Genomic DNA, 7,723 nt, shown 5'->3' with positions numbered 1-7,723 from the left:
TGCTTCATCAGCTTCTTCAGGGGGGTCCTAGGTGACATTAGGGGTCTTGGAGACCCCTGATGTCTCCATAAAGAGGACCTGTCACATATTTTGCTATCACATAAGGGGGTTTTCTAACCCCCCCTATGTGATAGCAATAAAGTTTCCCCCCAAAAAATGTAAAGTTAAAAATAAAAAAGAATTAAAACAATTTTTAAAGTCCCCCCCCATACATACACGCATGCAAACAGGCGTCGGGTGCACATACGTGTGAAAACGACGATTTCGCCCATTACGCCGCACATGTTACATATCGCCACGAACGTCGGAATGAGAGCAATAATTGTAGGGCTATCAATCACTGATAACACTAAACTGATGAGCGGTAAAAGCTTTTAAAGCGTCACCTATGGTCAATTTTGGGCATGGTCATTTTTTGCGATTTTGCAGGTGCGTGCAATTTTAAAGCATGACATGTTTGGTGTCTATTTACCCGACGTGACCCCGACTATTATATTTTACCAAAAATATGGGTGATAAATGGGTGTGGTTACTTGGGGTGTGGCCACTAAAGGGTGTGGTCACTGAGGGGCGCTGTAAAGCTTTCTCGCACAGGGCGCCTAAAGCCGGCCCTGCCTGTAATGTTATACTGTCTAGGTCCGTTTCTATTACCCTCCCAATTTTGGTATCATCAGCAAACATTGCTATTCACACCTTCCCCGATGTCGTTAATAAACAGGGTGAGGTAAACACCTCAGGGTAAACAGCATGGGTCCCAGCACAGAACCCTGAGGCACACCATTCATGACACTAGCCCAGTCTGAAAAGATGCCATTAACCGATAGTCTCTGGACCCGTTCCTGTAGCCAGTTCTCTATCCATGTACACACCATTCCATCTGTGCCCATAGCTCTCAGCTTGTGTAGTAAGCGCTTATGTGGTACCGTATCAAAAGCCTTTGAGAAATCCAGATATACCACATCTACCGGCCTCCCTCCATCCAGATCTCTACTTACCCCTTCGTAAAAAGTTAGCAAGTTAGTTTGGCAGGAACGGTCTTTCCTGAACCCATGTTGGTTATCATTTATTATGCCATTATTCTGAACAAATTCTACCAAATAGTCCTTAAAGGAGAACTATGAGGTGAGTGCTTTTCACTCACCTCATAGTTCTAGCCGACCTGTGACAATGAGACTGTCACAGGTCGGCTCAGTAGATCGGGAGGTGAGCGAACACATGCCGGTGTTCGCTCACTTCTCAATCCCGTCACGGCTCTCTGCCGTGACAGGGGAGGGGATGGATTCCCCGCTCCGATCCGCCAGAACGGACGGGGAGGGGGCGGGTACAGCTGTCACTCACGCAGCTGGGCGGATCTCGACATCGATGTCGGGATCTGCTCCGGCTGCGGCGTCTCAGTATACTCAGTATAGTTCTCCTTTAATCATACCTTGCAGCCAACATGGCGGCACTCCGCAGACATCGCAGCCAACATGGCGGCACTCCGCAGAAATTTCGGGGCTGCACATGCGCTAGCCGATGTGAACATCAAGTGAATGACTTAATTCAAAGGGTTGACATGTCAACATCAAGTGTGTGAGGTGTTGGAAATACAGCAGCATATGCTGATATGTACTGATTATATTACTGATATTCTAATGTGCTGGTATACTGTTATGTCTTTTGAGCTGTAGTGCAACAGCTCCATCTACAGTGAAGACAACCACTCATAATCCACACAACAAATGTATCCATCTATGGCACAAACGACTAGGGCACCGAAACCCAGAAGCAATAAAGGATATTATAAAGAGAGGCTTATCAAAAGATATAACCGTACTGCCCTGGCAAATGCTCAGGACATGCAAATGCTGTATGGAAGCAAAGGCCACACGTACCCCACTTCCACAAGCCAGCCGAAGAAAGACCACCCACCCCATGAAGCTCATACACGGTGATGTGTGCGGACCAATGAAGACTCCCACATCAAGCGGTAACAGATATCTTTTGACTTTCATTGATGATTATTCTAGGTACACAACAACTTATCTGATGAAGCACAAGAATGAAACATCTGAAAAACGTAAAGAGTTTGTAGCCATGTCCAGCAACAAATTCCAACGGAAACCAGGAATTATACGCACCAACGGAGGGAAATACATCAGTAAGGAAGTGGAATTGTATCTGAAGAAACGGTATAGTACACCAGACCATCACACCATACACTCCTGAACAAAATGGTGTAGCAGAATGAAAAAATTGCACTCTTACAGAAATTGCCAACCTACCTAAGAAGTACTGGGGAGAAGCAGTCATGACTGCAACATACCTACAGAACAGACCACCATTGAAAGCACCCCATTTGAAATGTGTCATGGATCGAAGCCTAGCCTAGGGCACATTATTCTGTTTGGATGTAAAGCTTACGCATATATTCCCAACAAGAAGTGATCCAAGTTGGAGAACACAGCCATAGAAAGTATTCTGATGGGCTATAGTGAACAAAGTAAGGGATATAGAATCCTAAACCCAAAGACTGACAAAGTGACAATTAGCCGCAGCGTTTATTTCGATGAGAACTTATCAACGGAAACAATGATCCCGGGAAGTTGTGAAGTGAATTTGCACAGTGAACCAGCAAAGGACGCTGAGCAAAGTAAAGCCACACAGGAGTCAGAACAAGAGGGGGAACTCACAATGGGTAAGTGATCAATGTTAAATTCTGCTGAACAACCTGAAATTAGAAGATCCACTGAGGCAAGAAAGGGAATACCACCCTGCAAGTTGTTATATACTGCAAAGATAAATAGCATACTCGAACTAACATCATGGAAAGACATCGTATTCCTCTTGTCAAGCCACTCCTGAACAACAAACAACGTCAGAAGCGTCTTACCTGGGCTAAAGAAAAACAGACCTGGTCTGTTGCTCAGTGGTCCGAAGTCTTCTTTTCTGATGAGAGCAAATTTTGCATCTCATTTGGAAACCAAGGACCCAGAGTATGGAGGAAGAATGGAGAGGCACACACTGCAAGATGCTTGAAGTCCAGTGTGAAGTTTCCACAGTCTGTGTTGATTTGGGGAGCCATGTCATCTGCTGGTGTTGGTCCACTGTGCTTCATTAAGTCCAGGGTCAACGCAGCCGTCTACCAGGAGATTTTGGAGCACTTCATGCTTCCTTCCGCAGACGAGCTCTATGGGGATGCTGACTTCATTTTCCAGCAGGACCTGGCACCTGCCCACACTGCCAAAAGCACCAAAACCTGGTTCAATGACCGTGGGATTACTGTGCTTGATTGGCCAGCAAACTCGCCTGACCTGAACCCCATAGAGAATCTATGGGGCATTGCCAAGAGAAAGATGAGAGACATGAGACCGAACAATGCAGAAGAGCTGAAGGCCGCTATTGAAGCATCCTGGTCTTCCATAACACCTCAGCAGTGCCACAGGCTGATAGCTTCCATGCCACGCCGCATTGAGGCAGTAATTGCTGCAAAAGGGGCCCAAACCAAGTACTGAGTACATATGCATGCTTATACTTTTCAGAGGTCCGATATTGTTCTATGTACAATCCTTGTTTTATTGATTGCATGTAATATTCTAATTTTCTGAGATTGTGGATTTGGGGTTTTCATGAGCTGTAAGCCATAATCATCACAATTATGACAAATCACGGCTTGAACTATCTTGCTTTGCATGTAATGAGTCTATCTCATATATTAGTTTCACCTTTTAAGTTGCATTAGTGAAAAAAAATGAACTTTTGCACGATATTCTAATTATTCGAGTTTCACCTGTATATGTTTCCTTAACAATGCTGTATTCAGATGCAATGTCCTTGTAATATGCAAGTAAAACTTAATTTAGCATTTCTCAAGATCTCAGTGCTTCATCTAAACACATAACCAACATGAGGCACTGGCTGGTTACACCTGGTTGATACTGATGTGTTCGCTCTAAGCAGTGGTGGCAACCAATAGGGTCCATGTATGGTGTACATTAGTGCAAACATTTACAGGTGTATAGTGTTTAATACAGACCAAAATACATCCCCAGACACAGCATTTGTTTTTTTACGCTACTGATTGTAGTGCAGCCTTACATCGTATGGGGCAGCTGTCTAAATGGGCATAGATTTGTATACAGATGTGTATAAAAACAATGCACTGTGTGCATCAGTATGCAGAATGTTTTGCTCTCATCATCTTGTCATGATAGATTCAATGTAAAAATCAATTTACAAGGTTACAACCAGGTGATAACTGTGGAACCGTGCTGGGCAGAGGACGTTTTGTCATAATGGGAAAGTTTGCATAGTATACCTACACGTTATTGCACTTAGCTTTTAGTTTGCCATGCTCCAGCAATGACAGGTCTGTGTTAGCTTCCATCACTGCCATCTCCTGTTCGTCCAGACCGGTGTCTTCTTGGTATTTGTTTTGCTATTAGTGTGGCTCTGCTTTGTGGGGAGATGCTGGATGGATGGGTCCTTGTTTACAGAAGCTCAGTTCTCTCTTTGCTAAAATCAAGTTTTTCTAGTCTCTGCAGCATGCTCTGCACACACAGCAGCTCTCTCTGCTCCAGGTCCCAGCAACTGAACTCCCAGCCCCAGTCTCCAGCCTGCTCTGCTTGACACAACAAAGTCTGCTCTCCCTGCACACCACAGCAGCATTGTGACACTTCCTATCACAGCCAACCTGCTCTGTTTCTATAGGCAGGGGTTGTTCCTCTCCTCATTCCTGGAAGCTGTCCCTCAAGGCCAGAGGAAACCAGTGGTGTGGCTGTAATAACACCTGGGCTGGGCAGTGGTGCATCAAAGGGGCCGCCGTCCAGGCAACATTAGGCACCCAGTGATGCCGCAGTATTTTACAGATGCCAAAGTGTACACTGCACGTTTCTATGCACCATAGACATACAAAACATTACCTCCAAGCCATTTTGGTCTTCAGATGCAAAATAAAAAAAATGCCATATATGATGCACTCGGTACTTAGCATCAACATAGAAGTATTTGAGTCCCCACTGTAACATAGTTTTTCAACCTGTTAATCCTGGTACTAAGTCTGTTTTATTACAACTTCCTTTAACAAACCAAGCTGTCCATCTATTGGGGCAGTTAATGCGTTAAAGGAGAACTATGAGGTGAGTGCTTTTCACTCACCTCATAGTTCTAGCCGACCAGTGACAATGAGACTGTCACAGGTCGGCTCAGTAGATCGGGAAGTGAGCGAACACATACCGGCGTTCGCTCACTTCTCGATCCTGTCACAGCTCTCTGCCGTGACAGGGGAGTGGCTGGATTCCCCCCTCCCCGCTCCTCCAGCACTGACTGGTGGAACGTACAGGGGAGAGGGCGGGTACAGCTGGTATCAGACCTTATGAGTAAAAACTGGTAATGTTAAATGCATTAAGGGGTCCGTCTGATGTTGTCTGTATATTGTGCAATAACACCCACCTATTTCAGCAAGGACTACATGATTATTTGGATTGTTCAAAATTTTTAGGGGATAACTACAGCTGTGTATATGGACAGAAAAAAGAACATCTGCCTGATGAATGTTAATGTCTTTATTAGCTAGGTAAAGGGACGGTCATTTGGGTCTCCTGGGTGCAGCCAACCAGCCACATGTTCTGACAGTGGGGTGCCAGGAATAATTAATTAGGCAGGCCCAAGCTCCTAATATTGACTCTCAATGAAGACTCATATTTCCATCGTTGCATTTTTCATTGAAGTCGATAGAACAGCAGTAGAAGCAGAAGCAATGGCAGCCTTAATATTTCTGTAATAGCCATTTCTCAATGCTGGTGTATGTAGCTTTAGGTATACACATTTAGGTTCACCAAAAGAGGGTGGGTTCGCTACTGGACACGATAGAGAGGGTTTATGGCAGAACAAAATTTTCTGTTCAATTCAGGACACCCATCACTTGCCTCGTGCAGCAGATAGGTACAAAACAAACCATCTCAAAATAAATACACCTGCTTCTAGAATATCCATAATTAAAAAATTGTAGATAATAGAGCATAATGACAACCCTGCTTAGAGAAGGCTGCCAATACTTACATTCAAATGTAAACCCAAAATGTTTTTCAGTTTTGCATAGTGTTGGGAAGGGTTAGAAATTAGGGTGCACCAAAATTTTGCCCGAAAATGGTACTATAGGCAAAATGCCGATAGTGTCATTATGGCCGAAAATTCAGTGCATCCTGACAACTTCTCTCCTCCCCGCTAAACGCCGGTCTGTGTCCCCTCTGATGCCCCCTGCCTGTGTCGGCACAGGCAGCAGGGATCCGAGGAGACACACACCGGCATCCAATGGGGAGGAGAGAAGCTTTCAGGATCTTGAGCTTGGCCTCCTGTGACAGGCAAATCAGGATGGAGAGCGGGTTGGAAGCACTCAGCGATCAAAAATGATCACTGTTTGTAAATAACTAAGGTACATACAGTACATGCTTACTGCGTCCCCATTTATTAATGAACAGAAAGTGCTCTACATCACTTCCTGTTCATTCATGATTGTAGACATAGTAACTAATACCATCTCCTCAGTTTATGAATGGACAGCACTCAGTATAGAGGATTCCTGTTCATTCATAACTGGATCTGCAGAAAAAGAGATTTAGGACTCTGTGTTCTCAATCTCTTTTTCTATTTTAAAATGGAAATATCAGGGGTCTGTTTAGACACCCATTTCCCCCAAAGTCCCTAAAAGTAAATTAAAAGAAAAAATTGCGCAAACAAATACGCACAACAGCGCGAAAACAGCTCACCAGCTCAATCGCCTAGGTGTGAAGCTAGCCTCAACCTCCATCTAAACATGTTAGGTAATATGGCCGTCAGTGTCCCTTTGACTTAGATGTTTCTGAGTTACTGATCAGGAAGCCACAAGGCTTTTCTTTAAAGGTGGGTTACGAGCAACCATTTCTCCCATTGAGTTCACAGTTAGATCTGTTTTCTGTGGTAGCCTAAGGTTGGTTCTGTCTTTTGATTTTCTACTTCACACACCCCTGCTACCACCTTCTTAGGTCTCTCTTTCCATACATGTGGAACATTTTATGAGCAAGGCAACTCAGACAGGTTCTCACGTCTGGGACTGCCATCAAAAACCTGGTTGATCCAGACAATAAACAAGTGTAGATTAGAGGTACTCTTGTGAGGCCTTGCTAGGGACAGGCTGCCATTTTTTTCCGGATCAAGAGCTGGTCATTTTATCCTCACTCATTGGCCTTCTGGTTGGTGTCTCTTTGGCCAGCTCTGTCAGAACAAGCAAGCCACTAAAGGTAATCCCTTCTTCCTAAGGGTATGAGCACACCAGCAGCTGTGCTCAACTGCAGGGCTGCTGGTGTGCATGTCCCCAGACAGTGCGCTTGTTTGAGCCGCATCACGCTGTTTTTTTTTGTTAGAACTTTATTGAAATGTAACAAGAGACATTTCATTCAGTTCTATGGGCTCAACAAGGTGTACCAAGTCTCACTGCAGTGCACTTAACAAAAGTACTGCATGCTGGACAAGACTCCAAGGTATAGGAACAAGAAGAGAGTAATTCAAGCAGAATCCTGTCCTACACACATGCCCACATCTCCAGGAACATTTGCTTCATACATACACACACATTGCTTCATGCTTTGCAATGCATTGCTGTGCTTTACTACTCCTTGTTACAATGCCACCTCACTGAAAACAATACATTCCCTATGTAGCTGATATCTCACAACTACTCAAAGAAAAGACAAAGTAATTACATTGA

Source organism: Nanorana parkeri, unplaced genomic scaffold (genome assembly GCF_000935625.1).
Source record: "Nanorana parkeri isolate BGI_ZX_2015 unplaced genomic scaffold, ASM93562v1 scaffold1911, whole genome shotgun sequence".
NCBI classification, from domain to species: domain Eukaryota; kingdom Metazoa; phylum Chordata; class Amphibia; order Anura; family Dicroglossidae; genus Nanorana; species Nanorana parkeri.
The sequence above is the reverse complement of the archived record's forward strand: the minus strand, read 5'-3'. Positions refer to the sequence as shown.